Source organism: Myotis daubentonii, chromosome 1, assembly GCF_963259705.1.
Source record: "Myotis daubentonii chromosome 1, mMyoDau2.1, whole genome shotgun sequence".
Classification (NCBI taxonomy): domain Eukaryota; kingdom Metazoa; phylum Chordata; class Mammalia; order Chiroptera; family Vespertilionidae; genus Myotis; species Myotis daubentonii.
This window is the reverse complement of record NC_081840.1, coordinates 121,596,109-121,621,269: the sequence shown is the minus strand read 5'-3', so window position 1 is coordinate 121,621,269 and position 25,161 is coordinate 121,596,109.

The following is a 25,161-nucleotide window of genomic DNA, read 5'->3' as shown; positions in this document are numbered from 1 at the left end:
AATGGAATTCATGAATAACTGAAAATATTTACTACTCAAGTAATTTGTGAGGAGATAAGTGGATACCCAATTAATATAAATGAGACTGTATGAACTTTGAATAGCAGTATTTCAATTAATAACTAATATGAACAGCTTTCAGGTGAAGCATTCACTCCAAGACAATGTTTTAGGTAAATTACAGACATTATCCCTGTCATTCACTTCTCACAATGGCTCTATTATCCTTTTTAGCATATGAAGAAGCAGAACTGAGAGAGATGAAAACACTTGACTAAAGTCATACTATCCAGAAGGGGTGGGTTTTAGTTAGGAACCTAATTCCAGGTCACTTTTAAGTCTGTACTTTTTTTCAATAAACATTTTGTATTATGATTAGAGCAAAAGAGAAGAAAATATCTAAGGTAAAGAGAATACATGCTGGAAGATGCAACTAAAGCACACCAAAATAATCAAGTATGTAAACCTTTAGTAACTGAACCATTTCTAGTGTAGTTTAGTGCAACACACACATACAAACACACACACACACACACACAACACAACTTAATTTGAAAACATCAGAGTAAGATTTGATTTCTATTTATAAGCCTTATTATCTTTTTATTCATTTCTGCAAAATGCAATATAAAAAACTAATATAGAAAAAATTTTAAGGCCCAAGTGTGAAATGTCCTATATAGTAAAAGGCTAATATGTAAATCGACTGAACAGCGGAACTACTGGTCACTATGATGTGCACTGACCATCAGGGGGCAGATGCTCAATACAGGAGCTGCCCCCTGGTGGTCAGTGCATTCCCACAGGGAAAGTGCTGCTTAGCCTGAAGCCAGGCTCATGGCTAGTGAGCACAGTGGTGGTGGTCGGACCCTCTCCCGCCTCCACAGCAGCGCTAAGAATGTCCAACTGATTGTTCCCAGATTGGGAGAGGGCACAGGCCAGGCTGAGGGATCCTCCCGAGTGCATGAATTTCATGCACCAGGCCTCTCGTATTACATAATTTTTGTACACTTTAAATGAACTTAATTGCATAAAAGGCATTTTTGATTAAATATCAGAAACTATTATCATTTGGAAAGTGGATTTGACTCTATGCTGAATTTAACCCAGTATTTTTTCACTTTGTGATTTCACAGAAAAAATAGACTTGTATCTTAAATATAACTAAATAACTACCAACCTAAATAAATAAATAAATAAATAATAAACCATGCTCAGATCCAAAGAACAGTAATAAAGAATAAAATGTGTAAAAATGATGCAAAGGCCAATACATGGAAATGTATGTCAGAAGCCTAATTGTGAAATATGATTCTAAATTCAAAATCCAACAAATTTATTAATTGGAATATAGTTTCCTCCAATTCAAACTAAATACATATAAAACCAAATCTCTAAGTCATTATTGTAGGACATTTTTCAATTATTTTTGGAACTCCAATTATTAAAATAGTTTAATTTTAATGAGTTTTAGAAAAATGTGCATTTTGAATTTTTGTTTGTTTGCTTGTTCACATTTAATATGAAGTGCCATTCATGAACTGTGAGGTAGATATGGTGGATTGTCTTTCTCAATTTCCATTCCTCCCTCCCTTCTTAGAGAAGTTGGAAAGCTACCATTTTACTTCTCATATTCCCTTGTATCTTTGGTTCTGGATGAAAACATAAATTCCACAAATTAGAAACATGTGCATGAGGTTTGGAAGATAAAAATGAAGCAGAGGCCAATAATCTGATCCTTTTTGTCTTTTTTGGTGGTAAGCAAGGTTTTAGACATTTGAATATTTTCTGTAGCCATCATTCAAGGCTCTTCATCCAGCTTCCAATGTATTACGAGACAGCTCTGGCATCAGTAGTAGCAACTTCTTGATTCTGAATTTTCATTTCTTTAGTTTGATTTTCAGGAGTGTATGCCTGAGTCTTGCTTCAATTCTCAGCAGTACTAAGAGAGCGATGTGTTTTCTGAGAGTTATTTCTTATTGGTATTAATGACCCGGCCTCTTTACTCCCAGGGCATAAAGAAACAATAGAAATTCTCTGTCTTGATAAGGGTGTATGTTATTGGCTGTTATGCATTTTTTCAAACTCACTGAACCATAGACTTATCTGTGCATTTTATCATATTTATATTATATCTCATTAAAATAAATCATTGGAAACAAAGCAAGACAACAGTATAAAATCTTATGAAAATAAACAAATAATACAAGTATTACATTAGATTTTGGCACTGAAATGAATTCTTGGAGACTTTGTTGTCCATTATCAGAGTGACCAACATGATTGCAAACATGCATTGTGATTCATTGCTTCCCCATTCCTGTTAGGTGACATCACTTCTTAGATAGAAGTCCTCAAGAAAGCAGGATAAGGGAGTAGACACTCACTAAACATACAAATAAATCAAAACAGATGCCATTTTATTAGCATTATGCTTTTCTATTCTGAATTTTCAGAAAATTAAATATTGAAAAAATTATAAATGATGATTTATTTGCAATTACAGAATGTTTTAAAACATCAAAAACTCCGATGTTTTAAATTTTTATTAAATGTTAGAATTATCTAGCCAAGCTTTGAAGTGGACTTTCTGTTTAAAGTCGATAATGCTATGAGAGTATCTACTCATCAGTTTGTCCACTTTGTCACTCATTAATAATTTATAATACCTGTATTCTAATTTATCTTATCATTATGTTTTGATGGTTTTCAACTTCATATAATAATTATAGAATCCCATTAAATGTTAAATTTATAAATATATCTTAACATTGATCAAATATTGTGGTTATCAGGATCCTCAGTAATTTAAATTTATTAGTTTAAATGTAATTGGTTGGTTCATAAGCATATACACGTGTGGCATTCTGACTATTGAGAGATGTGTTAGTGTATTTTATAAGCATTGCTTGACAGTTTGAAATAAACCAGTTGTGTTGTGCTTATGAGAACTGGCAGCCAACAACAGGGTTTTAGACTTTGTTATCAGGGAGATAAACTTGTAGATGGAAATCGGCTGTATTTTAAGTGGCTCATTAAGCTCACCACTAGACTGCAAATTGAAAATGGCATCAGTGAGCAACCCCCTGAAGTAAAATGATTTGAAATCCATGATAGCAAAAGTAACAGGTTTCTGTGGTCATTAAATGCATAACAAAGACATGGGAAGATAAACTGATAACAACAGAGGTAAACAATAGGAAAATTTGTACTTTTAAGTACTTGGTTTACAATTTTAGCATTTTACAAAATTATAATTCAGAATGATCATATTTCAATTCTAGGAAAGTCCATGAGACATCACATTAGTCACCTAGAAACAAATAGTTATATGTTGTTTCTTTATTATTACTTGTATTTCTGCCTATAGTATTGTACCTAGAGTTCTGGCAGTACACAATCCTATCTAATAAAAGAGTAGTATGGAAATTAACCATCACTTCACCACTGCGTCACTCCGTCACAAAGATGGCAGCAACCAGTTCCCTCAACCCTGCCGCTGAAGTGTCAAGGCCTCTCACCACTCCGCAGGCCAATCACAGCAGTGTCTGGGCCTCTGGACCCGGCGGGGGCTGCAGGGGCGAGCAGGAAGGCATGCCCCGCCCACTCCAGTGGGCCGATGCAACCTCGCTGCTCTGCCGCCGTTGCTGCAGTATGCAGGCCTGTGGACCCAGCCAGGGGCCACGGGGACGAGCAGCAAGACACGACCTGCCCACTCTGGTGGGCCGATCGCGGCAGTGTCCGGGCCTCTGGACCCGGCCAGGGGACGCAGGGTCAAGCAGGAAGGCATGACCCACCCACTCCAGTGGGCTGATGCAACCTTGCCGCTTTGTCGCCGCCGCTGCCGCCGCCACTGCCGCTGCAGTGTCCGGGCCTGTCAGTCCCTCCATGAGGCTGAATGCTGCATCCAGGGGCATCCAAGTGGGTGGGGACTTGACTCTGGGTCTTCTGGTGCGGGGGGACTTGATGTTATGTCCTTGTATGTGCTGGTCAACAGGTGGACATCCCCCAAGGGGTTGCAGACTGCTAGAGGGCACAGGCTGGGCTGAGGACCCTGCCCCTAGTGCACAAATTTTTGTGCACCAGGCCACTAGTAAGAAAAATAAAAGCCTTACTATTTTTTTCTTTATTGTTGCCCCCACCACCCAGTTTCCACCCCACCCCAGGCCTTCACTACCCTATTTTGTCTGTGTTCATGGGCAATGCATATATGCATATAAGTTCTTTGAAAACCCTTACTTTTATTTGCTTTTTCAAGTTACCTCCATCGGCAGTTGTATTTTAATTTGTTTCTAGTCTGTACCTAAATTTTCTAATGAAGAATGCAGTAAAAGCAAACAAACAAAAAGCTACTACATATGAATACACATATACACACACATTAAGGCAAGTACACATCCATATGCATGTTCTCAGATATGTATCTGCCAGGGTCCAACCCCAGCGGGTCCAGGGGTCCCCAAAGGTGTGGACGGAGTCGGCGAAGAAGGAAGGACACGGAGACAGGGTTCAGTTGATCCTGGCTAGGCTGCTGATCAACTGAACCCTGTCTCCGTGTCCTTCCTTCTTCGCCGACTCCGTCCACACCTTTGGGGACCCCTGGACCCGCTGGGGTTGAACCCCGGCATGTATCAATTTTTATGCTGAGGATGAACTTATTTTTTATCTTCATGAAAAATATATCCATATACTTAATGATTGCTGAGGAGCAGTGGGGACAATCTATGTAATACAAACCTAAGTGACGATTACAGCAAAATGACCAGAATGACCAGTCGCTATGATGCACACTGACCACTAGGGGACAGATGCTCAATGTAGGAGTTGCCCCTCAGTGATCAGTGCACTCCCAGAGGGGGAGCGCCACACAGCCAGAAGCCGGGCTCACAGCTGGAGAGCACAGTGGCAGTGGTGGGAGCCTCTCCCACCTTCACAGCAGTGCTAAGGATCAGCAAGCCAAATGGTAAGGAGCAGTGAGCAGGTGAGTGGTAAGGAGTGAGGGGTCCCAGACTGTGAGAGAGCACAGGCCAGGCTGAGGGACCTCCCCTTCATTGCACGAATTTCATGCACTGAGCCTCTAGTTATTTATAAAGAGCCAAGATGCCTTTGTAGAGGGCAAGAACAAAGACCTCATTATCTTTCCCCTGAAATTTGTATTTCTTTATACATGTGAGAGTGAACCACCCTGCTCAGTAGAGTAATATATATATTAAATATATATATATTTTAATATATATATTAAAAAAAGAGCCTAGCTAACATAGCTCAGTAGTTGAGCATTGACCTATGAACCAGTAGGTCATGGTTTGATTCCCAGTCAGGGCACATGCCTGGATTGTGGGCTGAATCCCCAGTGTGGGGTGTGCAAGAAGCAGCCGATCAATGATTCTCTCTCATCATTTATGTTTCTATCTCTCTCTCTCTCCCTCTCCCTTCCTCTCTGAAATCAATAAAAGTATATTTAAAGAATAAAGAGAGAAAGAAATGAAACCTGTGAACTTGATCCTGCAGAAACAGTTTAACAGTTGCAATATAAACCTATATTGTGAAGAGAAACCTATGATGTGGCTGACACTGCAATCTAGCATAGCCCAAGCTTCCTGGGGAGGTTAAACTTAAATAGTAACTCCATTGAACTGCCAAGACAGATTTTATACGAAACACCCTTATCTGATCATACCACTATGTGGCTGATGGGAAGAATTTTTGTCTTTTATACTTTGAAAGACTATATAGATGATGATTATTTACAGTAGTGGCTTGTGACTGTAAGAGACTGCTGCATCCTCATTGCCTAGATGAGAAATAATGTGTGCTAGAGATTACTGAGGTGGCAGTGGCCACCAAAGAATTTCTTGAGACCTCTGATCAGCTGTCTTCAAGTCAGGTGACATAGTGCAAGTGGTGGTTGTAAAATAATGCAGGCTCAAACAAAGGGCAATCATGACTAATTTTTTGAATAGGAGTCAGAATTCAGATATCTTTTTGAATTGTTACAGGAAGGCAAAGCCAGGGAGGAGAAAGGGACATAACAGGATAAGTGAGATTGAAAATCACCTGTCAACATACTTTGGGGTTCAAACTGGTGTAGTAGAATACATCTATTACTAGATACAGAGGCAGAGCTGCCTCAAACAGATTGTCAAACTGCAGCGGGAAGGCCGGGGAGGGTGGGTGCAGGAGGTAGGGGGGTAAGAGATCAACCAAAGGACTTGTATGCATGCATATAAGCATAACCAATGGACATAAGACACCTGGGGGATAGGGGAGGCTAGGGGACTGTCTAGGGCGGGGGGAAAAAATGGACACATATGTAATACCCTTTGTAATACTTGAAGCAATAAAAAAAAAAAGAATATTAATCAAATTTAAAAAAAAAAGTGTGCATCTATTACTGATGCTATCTAATAATAGACAAACATGATAATTGACCATACCTTCGCTACGCCTCCCATTGGCTAATCAGAGCAATATGCAAATTAACTGCCAACAAAGATGGCGGCTAATTTGCATATGGCAGGCAAATCCTGCTGGGCCACCCCACCTGGGGCTGATGGCATAGCGATCCCTAGCCGCTGGCCGCCCAAGCACGAGATCCTGGCCTGCCGTGTGTGGTCCAGGGCAGGCTGCAGTGCGATCCTGACCCACCACCTGCCCCAGTACGGGATCTGGGCCTGTGGTGTGTGGGGCAGGGCAGGCAGGGCAGGCGGCAGCGAAATCCGGAGCCTCCACCCACCCCAGCATGGGATCAGAGCCTGTGGTGTCTGGGGCGGGGCAGGTGGAGCGGGCGGCAGCACTATCTGAGCAGCCTCCCAACCCAGCTCAGGATCCGGGCCTGCCATCTGCGACCTGGGGAGAAGGGGCAGACACTGTGGGATCGGGCGTGCCATCTGCCACCAGGGGAGCGGGCCTAAGCCAGCAGGTGGTAATCTCCTGAGGGGTCCCAGACTGTGAGAGGACACAGGTTGGGCTAAGGGACACCCCCCCCCCCCGCCAGTGCACAGTAGGAGATGTGCAGGAGGCAGCTGATCGATGTTTCTCTCTCATCGATGTTTCTAACTCTCTATCTCTCTCCCTTCCTCTCTGTAAAAAATCAATAAAATATATTTTTAAAAAAACTACAGATTACACAGCATTGTAAATATTTATATCAATACTAGAGGCCCGATGAAAGGGTCTGGAAGGACGTCCATTCTAATTAGCATATTATACTTTTATTATTATAGATAAGCACTCAGTTTAACAAGTAGCAAATAATAACCTAAAAAAGTGAAGCTATATTTCTAGATTGAAATCATTACTAGAGTATAAAGTGGTAGTAATATTTACCAAGAGTCACAGCTGACATCACAGAAGATTATGTCCTACAACTAAGAAAAATAAAGAAGGAGTTAAAAATGAATTTTAAACGTTAACCTAAAAGACACTGGAAATGAATAAAATGTTACTCTTCATTAGGAAAAAAAAACTCTTGCCATAAAATGCCTCTCTTCCTTTAGCTACATGATGTGTGTGCTAATTAATAATCAAAGTACAGCCTGAGGAAGCTGGGTACAGTAATTTGTTAAAGTAAGAGTAAAATTTGAAATGTGCTGTCAGATTTAATTGAATTACGACAAAATCCCCAGGATGAAGATTTTTATAAAATAGCAGTTCATATTTAAAAGAAATCTCTTAACATGAAAGTAAATCTGACTGGAGAGTAGTTTTATAAAAAATATTCTAGAACTTTATTTTTCTAAGTTAGTGTGATCAACAGGAATTTTTTTTTCCAGGAAAATAATCATGAATTAGTGGTAGGTAATGGAGGCTAAAGAGCCATGGCAACAGTCAGCACTCATTTGAAGAGATTTTCATCAAGATAAGTTGGAGTACCTCTGGCACAGAGCACTGTGGTTACCTTTGTATATCCAATTCAACTGCATAATTCTTATTTTGTGTTCAGACTTATCCTAATGATGCATTGAGAAATTTAAGAGTAGAAGATGTTGTCCATTCAGGAAAATTTTATTCTTCTTAACAAAAAGTACCTTATACATGTTATTTGCTAATGTTGAAAAAATACCTTATGTGTTTGAATTGATGGTTAGAATTGTTAGAGTAGGATAGAGTTTTTTGGAGTTTTTCATAGTCAAGAAATGAGTTTTTCATAGGTAAGAAATGAGTGAGGCCTGGAAAGATAGAAATTATATTAAATACCAGAAGACTGGGCATATGTGAAATAGTGGATAAAAACCTTCACTTTAAAGAAGAAAATGAGTAAAACATGTGAGATTACTCTCTTGACCTGAATAAATCCTTTCAATTAGGAAAAGTGAGAAATATCTTTTGAAGGGTATTTTGATACTCTTTAAAAGCCAAACTCAGCAATTTATACTAGGCGGCAAGGGGTTCTGAAAAAGTGCCTGTGCATAAAATAGCAATAATTTCATTTTCAATCTTTCTTGATTATAGTTTAAAGTGAAATACTGAACAGAGTCTACAATATGGGCCTTGATGAACTTCATCTCCTGGTATTCAGATTCCTCTGTAATCCTTTTCCACATCAAAAAGGACTTGTGTAATCAATAGGGTACTGCCAAAATGACAATGAGCCCTGAGACCAGGTAATCAAAGGCATTATGGCCACTCCGTGCCTTTGCCCTCTAAGGAGTCACTCACGCTGGGGGATATCATAAGGATACTTAAACAACCCCATGGAGAGAAGCCTGAAATGGTGAGACAGTGAATGTTTAAGCTGCTAAACAAATGAAAAACCCTTCATCTTTAAGATTAGTGGCAAGTAAATGCAAAAGGAAAACAAGAAAGTGCCAACTCTCTACGTCTAGTACACTAAATATTTTAAATAATGTCTGGCAATCAATTACTTTTCCTGATTAAAATATTTATTCTAAGAGTGAATTTAGACAAGTACAAATGTGCATATGTACATAAGAATGCATATCTTAAATTATGCCTCTTCTCTCATTCACACAATGTTGCCCTTGTTTTGTTCAGTGAAGGAAATAATAAGGAGCTATTAAGAAAATGTATCTAACATCAAAACAAGAGATGCCAGTGATCCATTATTAACATGATCATCATATCCCCAGAACTACCTGAGTCACTCCATTCTGCTGCCTTATCTGTTTTGGCTAAGTTAAGGTTTGATGATCTTGGGTAAATGCTAACCTGATGCTTTACACAATTCCAATACTGAACTAGCTTAATTGTCACCTTTGGGGAAAAATGAATATTCTTCATTCTGAGATGGAATAATACGCTGCTGGAGCAGGTGGTGAAGTTCTGGAGGGGATGAAAATATGCTTAATTCAGAAACGATTTTACTTATTAAAATTCTTATTCACTGACATTTATTGTAATTTCATCAGAATAAATGTAGTACTGACAAGTTTTAAATAGGATGGAATCTGCTAGTAGAGGTTTAAAAATTCTGAATAGAAAATTAAAACATTGCATGTTTTACAGGGGGTTCTTATGTTTTACTTTAGAGTCTTAATCACATAATCAACCTAATTCTTAGTTGTGAGGAAGGAGGGCTGTTTTTAATTATACATAAGTTTTGATTATGTGCCTTTACATAGAAATATAATAAGTAAAATAATATCCCCCAAATAGAGACAATAGACATTCTTTCTGGTGTTCAAAGAAAAAAAATCCTCGAGGAAAGATTGAGTGCTATCTGCATCCCTTTTGCCACTTCACAGCTCTCACATTGCATATATAAATAGGCTTAGTTGTGTGTGTGTGTGTGTGTGTGTGTGTGTGTGTGTGTGTGTGTCTTTTGAATTGGCTAAATTATATTCTTTTAAGTTATTCCATTGATATCCTTTTTATATAAAAAACAAGAGGTAGCTAATATTTCAGGACCCACAATATTCCATCTTCCAAGTAGAAGAATAAAAATTAGTGGCAGGAATTTATTGCTAATCCATCCTTTTTCTACCTTAAACCCTTTGGTCCAAGAGGTTTTGAATAATGTGCCTGATTTCATAATGATTAAACAACTAATGATTAAGTATAAAATGGTACATATATGCCTATAACCACTTAGAAGCACAAGCAGATCTGGGGTCATGAAATTTAATTGAAGCTTGTGTGTAACCTTCAATATCTATCTACAAAGAAATTTTGAACAGGTTCCTGAATGTTGTACATATTGCTATGTATTTTTAGGTGAATATCTTTTTCTTTATGATTAGATAAATTTTAAATAAACTTATAAATTAAACTATGAATAGTGACAAATTTTAACTAAACTTATTGTGGTGATCATTGTGCAATATATACAAATAACTAATTATTATGTTGTACACCTGAAACTAATCTCAAGAATTACACTTAAATTAAAAAAAAAATTGATGAAGGAGAAGATAGCTGGTTAAAATGGAAGAAAATCTCAGAATAAATTAGGGCTATCATTTGATTTTTATACATTGGAATGGTGGAAAAAAATTCAGGTGCTCATTTAATAATAACATCTTGCTCATCAAAAAAGAACAGTTGTCTTCTATACTTAGTAGAGTACAAATATGCACATGTGACATTCAAATACATTCTAAAACTTGGAGCTAAATTGTACAATATTCTTAGAAAAATTGTATAAGAAGCACATGTTTTCTGTATTCCTTTTTATCTTTGTAAACTTATGTGCTTATTGGTTTTTATTTGTTTTTTTTTCTTTTCTGAGCTTTATCAGAATCAATGGAAAAGAACATCTTTGTATATTTTTGTATAATTTTATCAATTTTCTTTAATTTTTTTTTGTAATGTAGTATATATGTGTTGCGTGCACCTTGACATTGTTAATGTGTTTCTGTACACAGGTACTTGGTGATGCACATTTTAGAATGTATAAAGCTGGGGCAAACACATGGAAATGTTACCAGCTGGGGCCTCTGTTCTTCTCAGCACAGAAAAGAATTGCAAGCCAACAAAATAAAAATAAAGCAAAGAGGGATTTATTGAAAATACACTCCAAGCCAGGAGCAGACCGCTCAATAGAAACAATAGAAACAATGTCCCCAAGCTCTGTGGACTATTTGGTTTAAATGAGGGATTTTCTGGGTGGAGACTTTCATTTGCATCCAGGGATGATATAACTATATTTCTTCTGAGCATGCCCTTACACGTAATATACACAGAAAAGCCCACAGGAGAAGGGGTAGAGGGGCTGAGCGGCTGGGGGAGAGGAGCAGTCAAAACTGCAAAAACTGCGATGCTAATTTTATTACAATTAGTCCTGGGCCCGGTGAGGTAGCACTGAGGTCATGTTGTCTTCCTTTGGGCTTGCGCAGAGAACAGGCTTGTTCCTACTTTGCTCCCGGGTGGTCTGCTTCAGTCACTGCTGACTGCAGGGCTGCCTGTGGAGACATGGTCCAAAGGTTATGTTGGTCTGATCCCTGTTGGGACCCCATCCTGGCCACTCAGGTCTAGTTTCCTACCTAACAGAAAGGTGTACTTTTTTGTATTTTGTTATGTTGAAAACTTTCTCAAGGTATGTAAAATTAAAGCTCGAAGTCGATATTAACATTCCTTCCTGTAAATTTCAATAAGGGAAATGTTAGACATGAGCAGAGCCAGGAGAGAGGGCCAGGTACAGAAACTCACCAGGGCAGAAAGTTCTGGATGCCTAGCAAGGGGCAAAACTGGGGAAACAAAGGCCTCACTCCCAGGGTAACCCGTCCTCCCCTAGCACATCACTGGTCATGCAGCTTAGACCCCTGACCTTTTCCTCACTAAAGATAACATTTAGGCCTCAGTTGTACTTCAGCTCCAGGTTCAGAGAAGAAGCAAATGCAGACAGTGGCTGCCTCTGGACCAGCTGCATTGAATTAATGACCCTCTGCCCTGGCACTGACCAATCAATGGAGACCATGACCCTGATAGAGCACACTGGGAAAGCTGATGAATATTTTTTTAAATATATTTGTATTGATTTCAGAGAGGAAGGGAGAGATAGAAACATCAATGATGAGAGAGAATCATTGATTGGCTGCCTCCTACAGGACCCCCACTGGGGATCGAGCCCACAACCGGGTCATGTGCCCTTGACCTAAATCAAACCCGAGACCCTTTAGTCTGCAGGCCAATGCTCTATCCACTGAGCCAAACCAGCTAGGGCAAGCTGATGAATATTTTATGAAGACCCTCCCCTGAGACCTTCCCTAAGATTTCCACCTGCAAGGAAGAGAAAAATATTCAGGACAAAGGAGCCAGTGTGGGTCCTCCCTCCAAGGAGCACACCATGCCATTCCTTTCCCTCTCCTCTTCCCCCACAAGCGTGAGTCCCCTAACCTCTAAGGGACCCTATGAGACTTGCAACTAGGGGAGCAATGGGCAACGGCGGCTCATTCCAGCCTAACCCCCTGAACCTGTCTCCAAGGCCCCCTTTTCTCTGGGTAGCCCTTCCCTTTAGATATCCCCATCTCCTATCCCCCCCTTCCTTCAATAAATTCAATTTTTTAATCACTGTCTGAGATGACTATTTAGCCTCTCATGTACCCCCACATTAACATTTCAGAAAATAAAATAAAATATCCTGGTTTAAAATAATCCAAGCAAATCGGCAACATAATGGGAAAATTGCTAATAATTTTTCTGCAAATAAATGGTTTTTACAAAGAAAACATTGACATGTCCAGATTAAAATTTCCTTGATTTAGACTAGGTTAAAAGGGAAAGCAAATCATTTTGATGTCATTAGGAACTCTGATTTCTATTTCTCCTTTGTAAATTCCTCTGATGCTAATGTATCAGGTATGGGTTCTGCTCTCCCCCTGGGCTTGGGCATGGAGAGACTATTGGCTTTCCATAACTTTGTGACAGCAGAGGAGAGAGGCATCTGCAGATTTATGTTTTGTCCACTGGTTCCTAATAGTGTCCTCTGTGGAGCATCTGGTCTGAGCTGATCCCTGGACAGTGAAAGCTGAGGGAAGACTGGTCCTTCCCTGGATGAGAGCCTGGTAATAGCCGCTGAAGCCCTTGGCTGCTTTTACACATGATCTGTTTTTTCTCCTGGCTCTCCTAGCGCCCAGGAGCCCTCCATGAGGCCCATGCAACATCTTAGATCTCCTTTCCCCATGCCTGCTAAGCCTCTTTGTATTCCCTCTACAGCCCCTGATCTTCCCAACAGGCTTTTAATTAGGCTAACCTCTCTAATCATTAAAGAGATGTAAGAAATCGTGTGCTAATGCACTACAAGCAAGTTTAGTGAAGTTTGAGATTATTAAATGATCCTTCTCTCTGCATATTGACTCTGTTCTGCCTTTTTTCCTGGCTGAGATCACCCCATGGCAGTGCAAGGCCTCCCCATGAGAAGTTTCCTCTCAGAGGCCCACAGGAGAAGCAGGGCATAAGAGCTTTTCATGGTATTTCTCTCCAGCTGTTAACATACCAAACACCTCCCCAGAGTCATCAGCATAAGAAGGGTCAATATTAATCTTATTGCCTTGCTTGCCTATGTCATACTCTTTTTTCCCCCTTGCTATTCTTCCTTCAAGCACTAAGTGGTCAACAAAATTTTTAATTTAAGAGAAACCTTTGAATTTCTTCCCATACTGTGAAATAATTTGTAATCTTGTTATCTAGGTTTCACTCTTGATAGCTTAATACATATTAAAAGACAAGTTTATTTTTCTCTTATGAACTAATGACCAGGTTTTTCAGGCTATTGTATTATTGCAAAAATTAGAATCCAAATTTTCTATCCTTCTTTATTCTTGCAATAAGAGATCTAATTTCTCTCCATTTCCCCCTACTCCTGAATGGGCACACTCCATTGTCTAGATCTAGACATATAGAAATGTTGACCAAATGGAATGTTATGAACAAATAACTGAAAAAAAATAGAAATGCCTTGTTGACTTAAGAAAAGTTTAAACCTGAAAATAATTTTTATGAATTTATTTGTTTATTTGAGCCAAAATGACAATAATTGCCAAGAAGCAAAATCTCAACAGATTGATAATGCTCCAAAGAATGGTAGTTTTGCACCTTTTTTTATTCATTACAATCAAAGGAGGAGACAAGAGCTTAACATCAAATCCATTGATTAGGGATGGAGAAGAAAGCAAAGTGGGGAAATATCTGGGATTGGATAAAAACTAAAACAAATAGGCAAATACTTATTTTATATTGGTGGGTATAGGATTGTTAACAATTAACATTTACATGGCATAGAAGTGGTGACAGGTGGGAGATTGTGTCTTGTGGAGTCTTGTAAAAAAAGCTAATTCTGACATTCCAAAGGTGTATTATTGGCAGATGCAAAAAGAAAACAGATTCAGTTAAGGTAAAGGACCTTTGTCAAGGAAGATACTTGCCTAGGACATGACTACCCGCATGACTTGCTTTTTATTTAGGAAGTTTTAATTTCAAGCCATCCTATGTGTGTACTTTGGAGTTTGTAAGGCCAACATGTAGGCCTTCCCTGAGTTTGTTGGGTGTAGTATGTGGCCCCTTTTTCATCCACAGCCTTCAGATATATCATAATTCTTGCTTTTTTTACACACATGTCTACACAGAATATATTTGGCAAGGGGATTAGTCATGTTAAGATAGATGATACAGCCCTGGCCAGGTGGCTCAGTTAGCTGGAGTGTAGTCCCACAATACACCAAATAAAAAGGTTGCAGGTTATATTCCCAGTCAGGTTCATACCTAGGATGCAGGTTCAATCCCCAGGCAGGGCACATATGAGAGGCAACTGATCAATGTTTCATTCTCTCCTTTCCTCTCTCTCACAGTTCAATGAGTTTCAGAGAAAAGAGTAGCTCATCCTTTATTTCTGTTTTTTGTTGTTGTTGTTGTTTTTAGATGCAAGACACAAATCATTAAATATATGAAGTTAAGGATCTAAAATCCACTCCATCACTAGTATTCTTCAAAGGCCATTTGTTTTTGTTTGTTTATTTGTTTTGTTTTGTCATTGAGGAGAGTCATCATAACTTTCTTTTCTGAGCATCATCAGCCATTGTTCTTTGGACACCTTTCAAAGTGTTCACTCATTCTGTATACATTTCTGTGTGCACTAAAATTTTCCGTATGCCCTTCAAAATTATTTTAAAAATTATAAATAATACAATCAGCTTTATCTCTGTGACACAAAAACAATGTTTTTAAATTTGTTGTTGCATAGTGAGTTCATATTAGCATTCAAGTGTTTGTTCTAATACTATTTGATTTTGTATCAGAAAAATTAACCTCTTGGGTCCTCAGTTGTTTTATAAGATAGCAATAATTATATTGCTATACGTTGTATGTGGTTTCGTTTTTTTTAAATATGTTTTTCATTGATTTTTAGAGAGAGAGGGAAAGGGATAGAGATAGAAATATTAATGAGAAGGAAGTATCATCAGTATGCTGCCTCTGCACACACCCCCACTGAGGAGAATGAGCCCACAACCCAGGCATGTGCCTAACTGGGAACTGAACTGGTGACCTCTTGGTTCCTGGGTTGATGCTTAACCACGGAGCAAAACCAGCTGGGCCTATATGTGTGTGTGTGTGTTTTTCAAGAATTATATGAAATAATGCATCTAAAGGACATTTTACTGTAACTGAAGATGCTTTGATAGCCTGTTGACTGACACTGAATTTGATTATCTTATTTTTCATTGCTAGTAACTATCACTTGGAGGAAATGCAATGTAGAAGATTCCAGTTAAATTTAATTATATTATATTGGTCTTATTTTTTCCTGTCTAGACATTTTGTGATATAGATTTAACATAGGTATTCTAGAATAATCTCTCATGTAATTTCACTGGCAAATATTATGGAATTTACCTATGTGTCTAATGACATTGCTGAGTATGAACTGAGGAGATAAGTCTATGGCTAGAGACCTTCCTACATTTTGAAAATAATACATTGCTTCCGGTAGCATTATTGATTGGATTTCTCTATTAATATACGTATATTAATAGAGAAAAGCTATTCTTATTCAAAACCAAAGAAATAGAAAAGTGAGTAATATGAAAGAAAAAAAAAACAAGAAACAAAATTAGTTTGTTGAGTTCTTTTAATCTTGTGACTATGGAAAAAATGGAAAGAGAAGTATTATTTTGCAATAATTTTACAGAAACCATTTCTTTTGGAGGACGGTAATTTGTAAGGATTAAGATACTAAAGTTTAAACTGGGAGGGACATGCAAGGAGGCTTCCAGCTTTAGCTTCAACATTTAAAGAGCTTAGAAGTCATAACTTTTATTCTTGCAAGAAGAAAAAAGCTGGAAAATCTAAAAATCAATTGTTTTTCTTAGACTCATTCAAGAATGGAGATTGTAGGGCAAATTACCACCTAAAATCTAGAGACAGGGGTCAATACAGAGAATCAAAGCTGAAATCTATTTAGCAATTAATGCAAGAGAAGTATAAAAGGTATTACACAACACAACCTAGATCTATTTCATTAATGCAATTTGTGCAAACATTTAAAATGAAATAAATGTTACCCCGCATATTTATAGGCTAAAGAAAGAACTCACATAAACATATTAATTGAGGCAAAAAAAAAAAAAAAAGCTTTTGACAAAATCTAATCCTCATTCATGATAAACGCTATCTGCAAAGTAGGAGTTTGGGCTATTCCCTCAACTTGAGAAAGGGCATCTACCAAAAAAGCTACAGCTACCATCATACTTTGAGTTGATATTTTCCTAAATAAAAAAAAAAAAGTAAAGAGAGAACCAAGATGACAGCGTAGGTAAACACCTGTAGTTGCTGCCTCTCACAACCACATCAAAATTGCACTAAAAGACAGAACAACTGTCATCCAGAATCGCGGGAAAGCTGGCTGAGTGAAAGCACTGCAACAAGAGAGGTAAAGAAGAAAGCACATTGAGAGTGGTAGGAGGTGCAGAGGTGTGGAACGGGCTGGCACCCGGGTGCGCTGCTTTATTAATCAGGAGGGAGATACAAGCTCCCGATTGCTCTGAACTCCAGTTCTGGGTGAGACTCTGGGGGACCCAGACATATACGTGGAGAAACTGGACTATCTGGCATCGGGGCAGGAATGTGAGGGTGGATTTCTTTCAGATGGAGGTGCTCACAGTGGTCATTGTTCCTGCTCTGGGGCCTCTCTGGTGAGGGTTAACTGGCAGCCATTGCTGTTTTCTCTGCCCTGGTGATTCCCTGAGACCCTGCCCCACCCAATGTACAACCCCACCCAAGCTGTGTGCAGCGACTTTTGCATAAAAATGGCTTGTCGTTTGTCAATCTAAAACCTGTCAGGCAGCAGCTGAGTCGAGGAGCCCCAAAGCTATCAAAAGAAGGCCCAAGGCCGGCAGCAGCAGCCTGCCTTGCTTCACAGCTGGGCGTTGTCTGCGCACTTCCAAACATGATACAAAGAGGAGGAATTTGCAGATCTCTCTGTAGCTCCTGTTGGGTTGCCCCAGGCAGTGGCTGACTTAGCACCTCCTTGGATGCCGGGAGCCGGTCCATCCTTGCTGTTTCAAAGGACCTGGCATATATAGCATATGGTTCTTAATATGTTTGCTCACCTTCTTGGCACTATGTGTTTTAACCAAGGTCACCTCTGAGAAAGGTTGTTTCCCCAGGTAGGGATTTTCCCCTGAAGTTAGGGAGGGAATAAAACCCCTTAACTAAGTGCCAGGCGGGTAATTAATCACTTTAACTATGAACAATCATGCTTAAGCTACATAATCTTTACTCCCTGGAATGGAGATAAGAAACGCCCTAACCTTTGGAATAGAGATTGATGGGATTGAATCAACTGGTATAAATACAGATGTAACAAGACAGAAAGAGAGAGAGCTTAGAACAGAATTCAGAAGACAGAACTCAGAACACAGAACTAAGGACACAGGGTTTGGAAGACAGGACCAAGAGAGACAGAGCCTAGGCACAGAACCTACACAGAACGTTCTCTAGAGACAGAAGAACTTCGCTGGCGAGAGCATGCCAGAGGATCCTGGACAGGGACTGGCCTCGGAGCCTGGAGGCAGAACCTAGCGAGAGAACATGGTGGGAGATCTTGGACTGAACCTGACTACAGAGATATGGCAAGAGAACCTGACTGGAACCTGGTGACTGAACCTGGCTGGAGATCTGAAGCAGAACCTCTCTGGAGATCCAGACCAGAAGTTGGCTGGAGATCCTGGCTAGAGATCCTGGCTAGGCTGCTGATCAACTGAACGCTGTCTCCGTGTCATTCCTTCTTCGTCGACACCGTCCACACCTTTGGGGACCCCTGGACCCGCTGGGGTTGGACCCCGGCACTTGGAGATCCAAGAGCCTGTGTACCCAGTGGTCCATGTGAGACCCTACCAGATTACAACTCTTCACATCTATAAGTGACATACTCAAGTGGTAGTCTGAATGAGCACCAAAGTCCCACTGAAGCAAGTCCTGCCCCATAAGGGTGTCTTCTGCACAGCAGCTCTTCCATTGTAGACACAGCTGGTCCTCACAGCCAATTGGCCTGGAGACCAATTCCTCCTAGTGATACCAACAGCAATCAAGGCTTAACTACAATAAGACTGTACACACAGCCCACAGAGGGGTGCACCAAGAGTGTCCACCTCAGGTTATTGGGTAGGCTGAACCACTGGGCCCTATAGGACACCTGCTACACAAGGCCGCTCTATCAACTCAAAGAGACTTAGCAGCTACCTGGTACATAGAAATAAAAACAGGGAAGAAGCTAAAATGGGAAACAAAGAAACATATCATACATGAAAGAAATGGAAGAAAGCAAAATACTGGATATAGAGTTCAAAACTACGGTTATAAGGTTACTCAAGAATCTTCTAGAAACCTCAGAGGAACTTAGTGAGATCTACAAGGATCTTAGTGAGAATGCCAAAAAAAAAAAAAAAAAATGGAAAAGGACCAGTCAGAAATTAAGCATACACTGACTGAAATAAAGAACAATATACAGAGATTCAATAGTAGACTAGGGGATCCCAAGAATCAACTCAAAGATTTGAAATATGAATCAGCAAAAAACACCCAACTGAAAGAGCAAAAAGAAAAAAGAATCCAAAAATATGAAGATACTGTAAGGAGCCTCTGGGACAACTTCAAGTGTACCAATATCCGAATTATGGTGGTCCCAGAAGAAGAGAGAGAGCAAGATATTGAAAACATATTTGAAGAAATAATTACAGAAAACTTCCCCTACCTCGTGAAAGAAATAGACTTACAAGTCCAGGAAGCACAGAGAATCCAAAACAAGAGGAATCCAAAGAGGACCACACCAAGACACATCATAGTTAAAATGCCAAGGGCAAAAGACAAAGAGAGAATCTTAAAACCAGCAAGAGAAAAGCAGTTAGTTACCTACAAGGGAGTACCCATATGACTGTCAGCTTTCTCAACAGAAACTATGCAGGCCAGAAGGGAGTGGCAAGAAATATTCAAAGTGATGAATACCAAGAATCTACAACCAAGATTACTCTACCCAGCAAAGCTATCATTTAGAATTGAAGGTCAGATAAAGCACTTCACAGACAAAAAAAAAAGCTAAAGGAGTTCATCACCACCAAACCAGTATTATATGAAATGCTGAAGGGTATGTTTTAAGAAGAGATAGAAGAAGAAAAAGGTAAAGATAAAAAATTATAAACACACAAAAGTGACAACAGATACATATGTATCAACAAGTGAATCTAAAAAAATCAGATGAATAAAAAATCTGATGAACAGAATAAACTGGTGAATGTAATAGAATCAGGGGCATTGAAAGGGAGCAGACTGACAATTCGCTGGGGGGAAGGGGGTGTGAGGAGGGTGGAAAGAGATTGGATAAAGATCTTACACCTGTGGACGAAGACAGTGAGGGGGCAAGGGCCTGGAGTGGGGTGGGGCCCGGGTGGAGGGAGCTATGGGTGGAAAAAGGAAGAACACCTGTAATAATCTGAACAATGAAGATTAGAAAAAAAAGTAAAAAGGTTCTCTCCTAATCAACATCATACTAAAGTCCTAGAAAGTATATAGATAGAATAAGGAAAAATAAATATTTGCAGATGACATAATTTTGTATGTAGAAAACTCACAAAGAATCTACCAAAAAATCTTGGAACTCATAAGTCAATATAAGAAGTTACAGCATGCAAAATCAATATACAAAAGCCATTTCATTTCATATGTACCATTTCAAAAATTAAAAAAATTAAATCTCAAATAACATACTAATTCAAATACTAAGGTATAAATCTGAAGATAAATAATATATACAGGATACATATGCAGAAATCTATCAAACACAGATTAAAGTAATACAGAATTCTAAATAAATTCAGAAGTAACCCATATTCATGCATTTGGGAACTCAATATTGTAAAATGTCAATCTTTTCTAATTTGATTAATAGATGAAGCTCAATACGAATCAAAATTTCAGTGACCTAGTTTTTTGGCCTCTATAAACTGATTATAAAGGATGCAAAGACAAAAGACCAAAAATAGCTAACAATAGTGAAGAAGAACAATGTTGAAGGACTCACAATACCAGATTTCAAGACTATTATAAAATTACAGAGTACAGATAATGTAGAATTACAAAAATTTCAGACACCTAGATCAATGGAACAGAATAGAAAGCCAAGAATTAAGGTTGCAATGGTAGATAAAGTACACTATGAATTTCTAAAATTTTATAGAACATTGTAGAGAATGAACTTTAATATATGCAAATTTTAAAAAATATATTACAAAAAATTGTTACAAAAAATTGTTACAAATTGTTACAAATGTATGAAACAACCTCACTGAAAGGCATGAGGGAAGAAGATGCTTATCTAAGTAACTCTGGAAATGAATAGAGTCAGTATGGCTGAAGAATAAAATGAATTGAATTTAAGTACTGTATTCTAGTTAATAAAATTGTTTCCCATGGGGGTATGGGTTAAAAATTATGAAAACACTATTTATGTATACTGGAGTTGAACAATTAAGTAAAAGAACCACAAATAATGGAGGATAGTTTTGTCACTGTTGGAGTCAAATGTTACAGACAAATAAGGGGATAAGCCATGGATGATTCATGTGATAAAGGAGTAGAGGTTAAGACATTATTATGAATCCATGTTTAATTTATTATCAATACAGATTCCATAGATAGATGATAATAGGTGACAGATGATAGATGATTGATAGATGACAGACAATGATAGATATAGATATACAGATGATAGATAGATGATAGATTAGATTAGATAGATAGATAGATAGATAGATAGATAGATAGATATGTATATATTCATGGGTTGGTATACACACATATTTTTCTTTCTTTTTGTTTTCATTGAGAAAACATAGAACCAATATCCCCAGTAGCAAAGAGCACATCTGTTTTCCAGATCTTGGTTTCTAATACCCTTCTTCAATGAAAGAAGCCAAGCTACTTGAAGAAACCAACTCTCAGAATGGAGTAATAAATATGCAATATGAGTATGGGGAACTTCATAGTACCAGAAAATAAGAACATGGTTAAAAACAGAAAACACACACACACAATTATGGAGTAAATATGAGATACAGGATCCAACAAAAAAAACTCCCAATTACCAAAACTGAAACAATCAATAAAAAAATTTATGGTAGATTGGGCTATGTTAGCTTATAATCTAAAATATAAGATTGATACCTATAAATACATATAAATAAATGATTGAATAAATAAATATTGAGGAAAATAGATATTTTGTTCAAAATAGTTATAAATAATTTATCTCAATACTTCACCCTCATGATGGTGATGCTTAACTCTCCACTCCTAAAGTTGGGTTGTGTACAGTGACTTTCTTCTAAATACTATAGTATCGAAAGGGGGAAAACTAACTTTATTAAAACAAGGTTAACATCAACAGTGATTGCATGCTAATAGTATGAACCTTTTATATGATGTAATGAAAATCATACTTTATCTCTGTAATTTCCCTCTCAAAATCCCATCTAATCAAACAAATTTTAAGAGATGGACATGTTATTGAATATCTGAGCAGTATTCCTCAAAACTGTTGAGATTGTCAAAAACAAGGAATAGCTGAGAAAATATCATTTTCATAGTGGGCCTGGAAGACAAAACAACTAAATGTAACATGATATCCTAGATGGGATCTTAGAACAGAAAAAACTAACATTAAGTTAAAAAATATTAAAATCAATTAGAGTATGAACTTTATTAATAATAATGTAACAATATTTTCATCTATTGTTATATATAAGGTGTTAATAATAAGGGATACTGGATATGGGTATGTGAAACTCTATGTTTTCATAACTCTTCTATAAATCTAATTGTATTCTAAAATAAAATATTTATTTAAAATTAAGTAACAAGCCCAGCCGGTGTTGCTCAGTGGTTGAGCATCAACCTATGAACCAGGAAGTCAGGGTTCGATTCCCGGTCAGAGTATACCCCCGGGTTGTGGGCTCGATCCCCAGTGTGGGGCATGCAGAAGGCAGCTGATCAATGAGTCTTTCTCATCATTGATGTTCCTATCCCTCTCTCCCTCTCCCTTCCTCTCTGAAATTAATAAAAAAAATAAAATAAAAATTAAGTAACAAAATATACAAAACACACCTTATCTTCTCCTTTCAGACAGAGCTACTGAACACATGCGATTCTCACTCCTGAAAGTAAAATGTAAAAATAGAGAAGAATCAATCTATAACAGCAAGTTTCTTTAAATGATAAAATAGAAGAAGCATATTTATTGACTAAAATTCATAGAAAGCTACTGTTTAATGTAAGCTACGGGGATATACAAGATAAGTTGTAATGTACAATATTCACACTGACACCCTAAAGTGTTCATGGCTCTGAATCAGCAAGTAGAAGATTGTACAAGGGTGGCCCCGCTTGTGTGGCTCAGTGGTTGAGCGTCGACCAATGAATCAGGTTACAATTCGATTCCTAGGCAAGGCACATGCTCAGGTTTCATGTTTGATCCTCAATGTGGGATGGGCAGGAGAAGTCAATGATTATCTCTCATTATGTTTCTATCTCTCTTCCTCTTTAAATTTAGTTAAAACAATATATTTTTTAAATAATGAAGATTGTGCAAGGGTAAAAGTTAGGATTGAAAACAGAGTTTACCTCCATTCCCTTTCTTCTCATTCATTGTGCATAATTGAGGTCATTAGCATTTACATCAAGGGAAAACAGCAACTAATTTTTATTTAATGCGGTTGATTAAAGAATGTAGAGAAAGTAGACAATCTAATATGAATGTTTTTTCCTAGAGAAAGACCTTTCTGGTTCTGGTACTTGAAAACTGTACTTCCTTACAGAAACCTCTCAACTAAAGCATCATAAACAGAAGTCTAGGAACCAACCTATCCCATCCTATCATGTATTAAACTCCCTGTCAATTTCAGATCGATAGTAGTGATTAGTGACTATTATATAGCTTTATCATTATTTTCTGACTTTCAAGGGCAAATGATAGGACTGCTGTTTGTGGTATCCTTGTGGTCAAACGTGGCCCCTGCCACTGGTTCTAATCAATGATCACCACTTCCAGGTTGGCGTGTTTTACTGGTAACAGGAGAGCCTCTAGTGCTCTCTTTCTGCCATGATGACCAATAAAAACAAAAACAGTGACTGCTGTGCCAACATAACTCCCACAGTGAGGGCAATTTAAAATACAGATAGATGCAAACTCCAGATGGAAATTTAACATGAGAAACAAACAAATAAACAAAGCAAAAACAAACAGAAAAAGCCCTTTGTGTCAAGTCACGAAAATTAACTTACTCCTTTTGGTGTACCATGGAAAAATATAAGGAGAAAGCATCCTTTTGATCAGGCATCACAGGATCCCAGCAATTATCTATTTCTTTCTTAAATATAAATATCTATATCCCCAGTGGGGACTCCCACCCTGAAGGGGGTGTGAACAGCTGCAAACAGCCATCAGCCCCTCACCCAGGCTGGCCAGGCACCCAAGCGGGACTCCCACCCTGATCCGGGACACCCTTCAGGGCAAACCAGCCAGCCCCCACCTGTGCAACAGGCCTCTATTCTATAGAGTAAAACGGTAATATGCAAACTGACCCTAACAGCAGAAAGACTGGGAATGACTGGTCACTATGACACACACTGACCACCAGGGGGCAGATGCTCAATGCAGGAGCTGCCCTCTGGTGGTCAGTGCACTCCCACATGGGGGAGCTCTGCTCAGCCACAAGCCAGGCTGATGGCTGCCAGTACAGCAGTGGTGGTGGGAACCTCTCCTGCCTCCTCAGCAGCGCTAAAGATGTCCGACTATAGCTTAGATCTGTTCCCCGCTGGCAAGTGGACATCCCCCGAGGGCTGCCAGGCTGCCAGAGGGATGTCTGATTGCCAGCTTAGGCCCAACCCCCCGGGGAGCAGGCCTAAGCCAGCAGGTGGTCATCCCCTGAGGGGTCCCAGACAACGAGAGGGCACAGGCCAGGCTGAGGCACCCCTCCCTGCCGAGTGCACAAATACAAATTTTTGTGCACCGGGGCCTCTAGTCATGACTATAATATGGATGCTATATTGTATGCATATGCATTTTAATATAGAAAGACATACTTACCTGCCATTTGTAGCAGTGGTATCTTTCCATCCTTCTGTTTCTTTAATATTAATCTTGGCAGGTACTAGAAAACTCATTGAGATTTCTTGTGGTTTATGGCCCAGGTTGTCAACTGTGACTTCTTTGTAGCATTGAGATGGTCATCCTATATAACGAAAGGCTAATATGCAAATTGACCAAATGGCAGAACGACCAGTCACTATGACACACACTGACCACCAGGGGGCAGGTACTCAATGCAGGAGCTGTCCTCTGGTGGTCAGTGCGCTCCCACAGGGGGAGCGCTGCTGAGCCAGAGGCCGGGCTCATGGCTGATGAGCACAGCGGTGGAGGCGGGAGCTTCTCCTGCCTCTGTGGCACTGCTACAGGGAGTAGGCCTACGCCGTCAGTTGAACATCCCCCAAGGGCTTCTGGACTACAAAAGGACACAGGCTGGGCTAAGGGGCCCCCTCTCCAAGTGCATGAATTTTGTGCACTGGGCCTCTAGTGTCATATAAGAATCACCTTATATCATTTGAGAAGCTGCTGACAAGCAGCGCCGGTCTGATGGATGACCTGAGTTCCACTTGTCCTGGCAGAGATAAGCAACAAGTTCTAAGGGAAATCATTGGAGAACAATACAGTGAGGG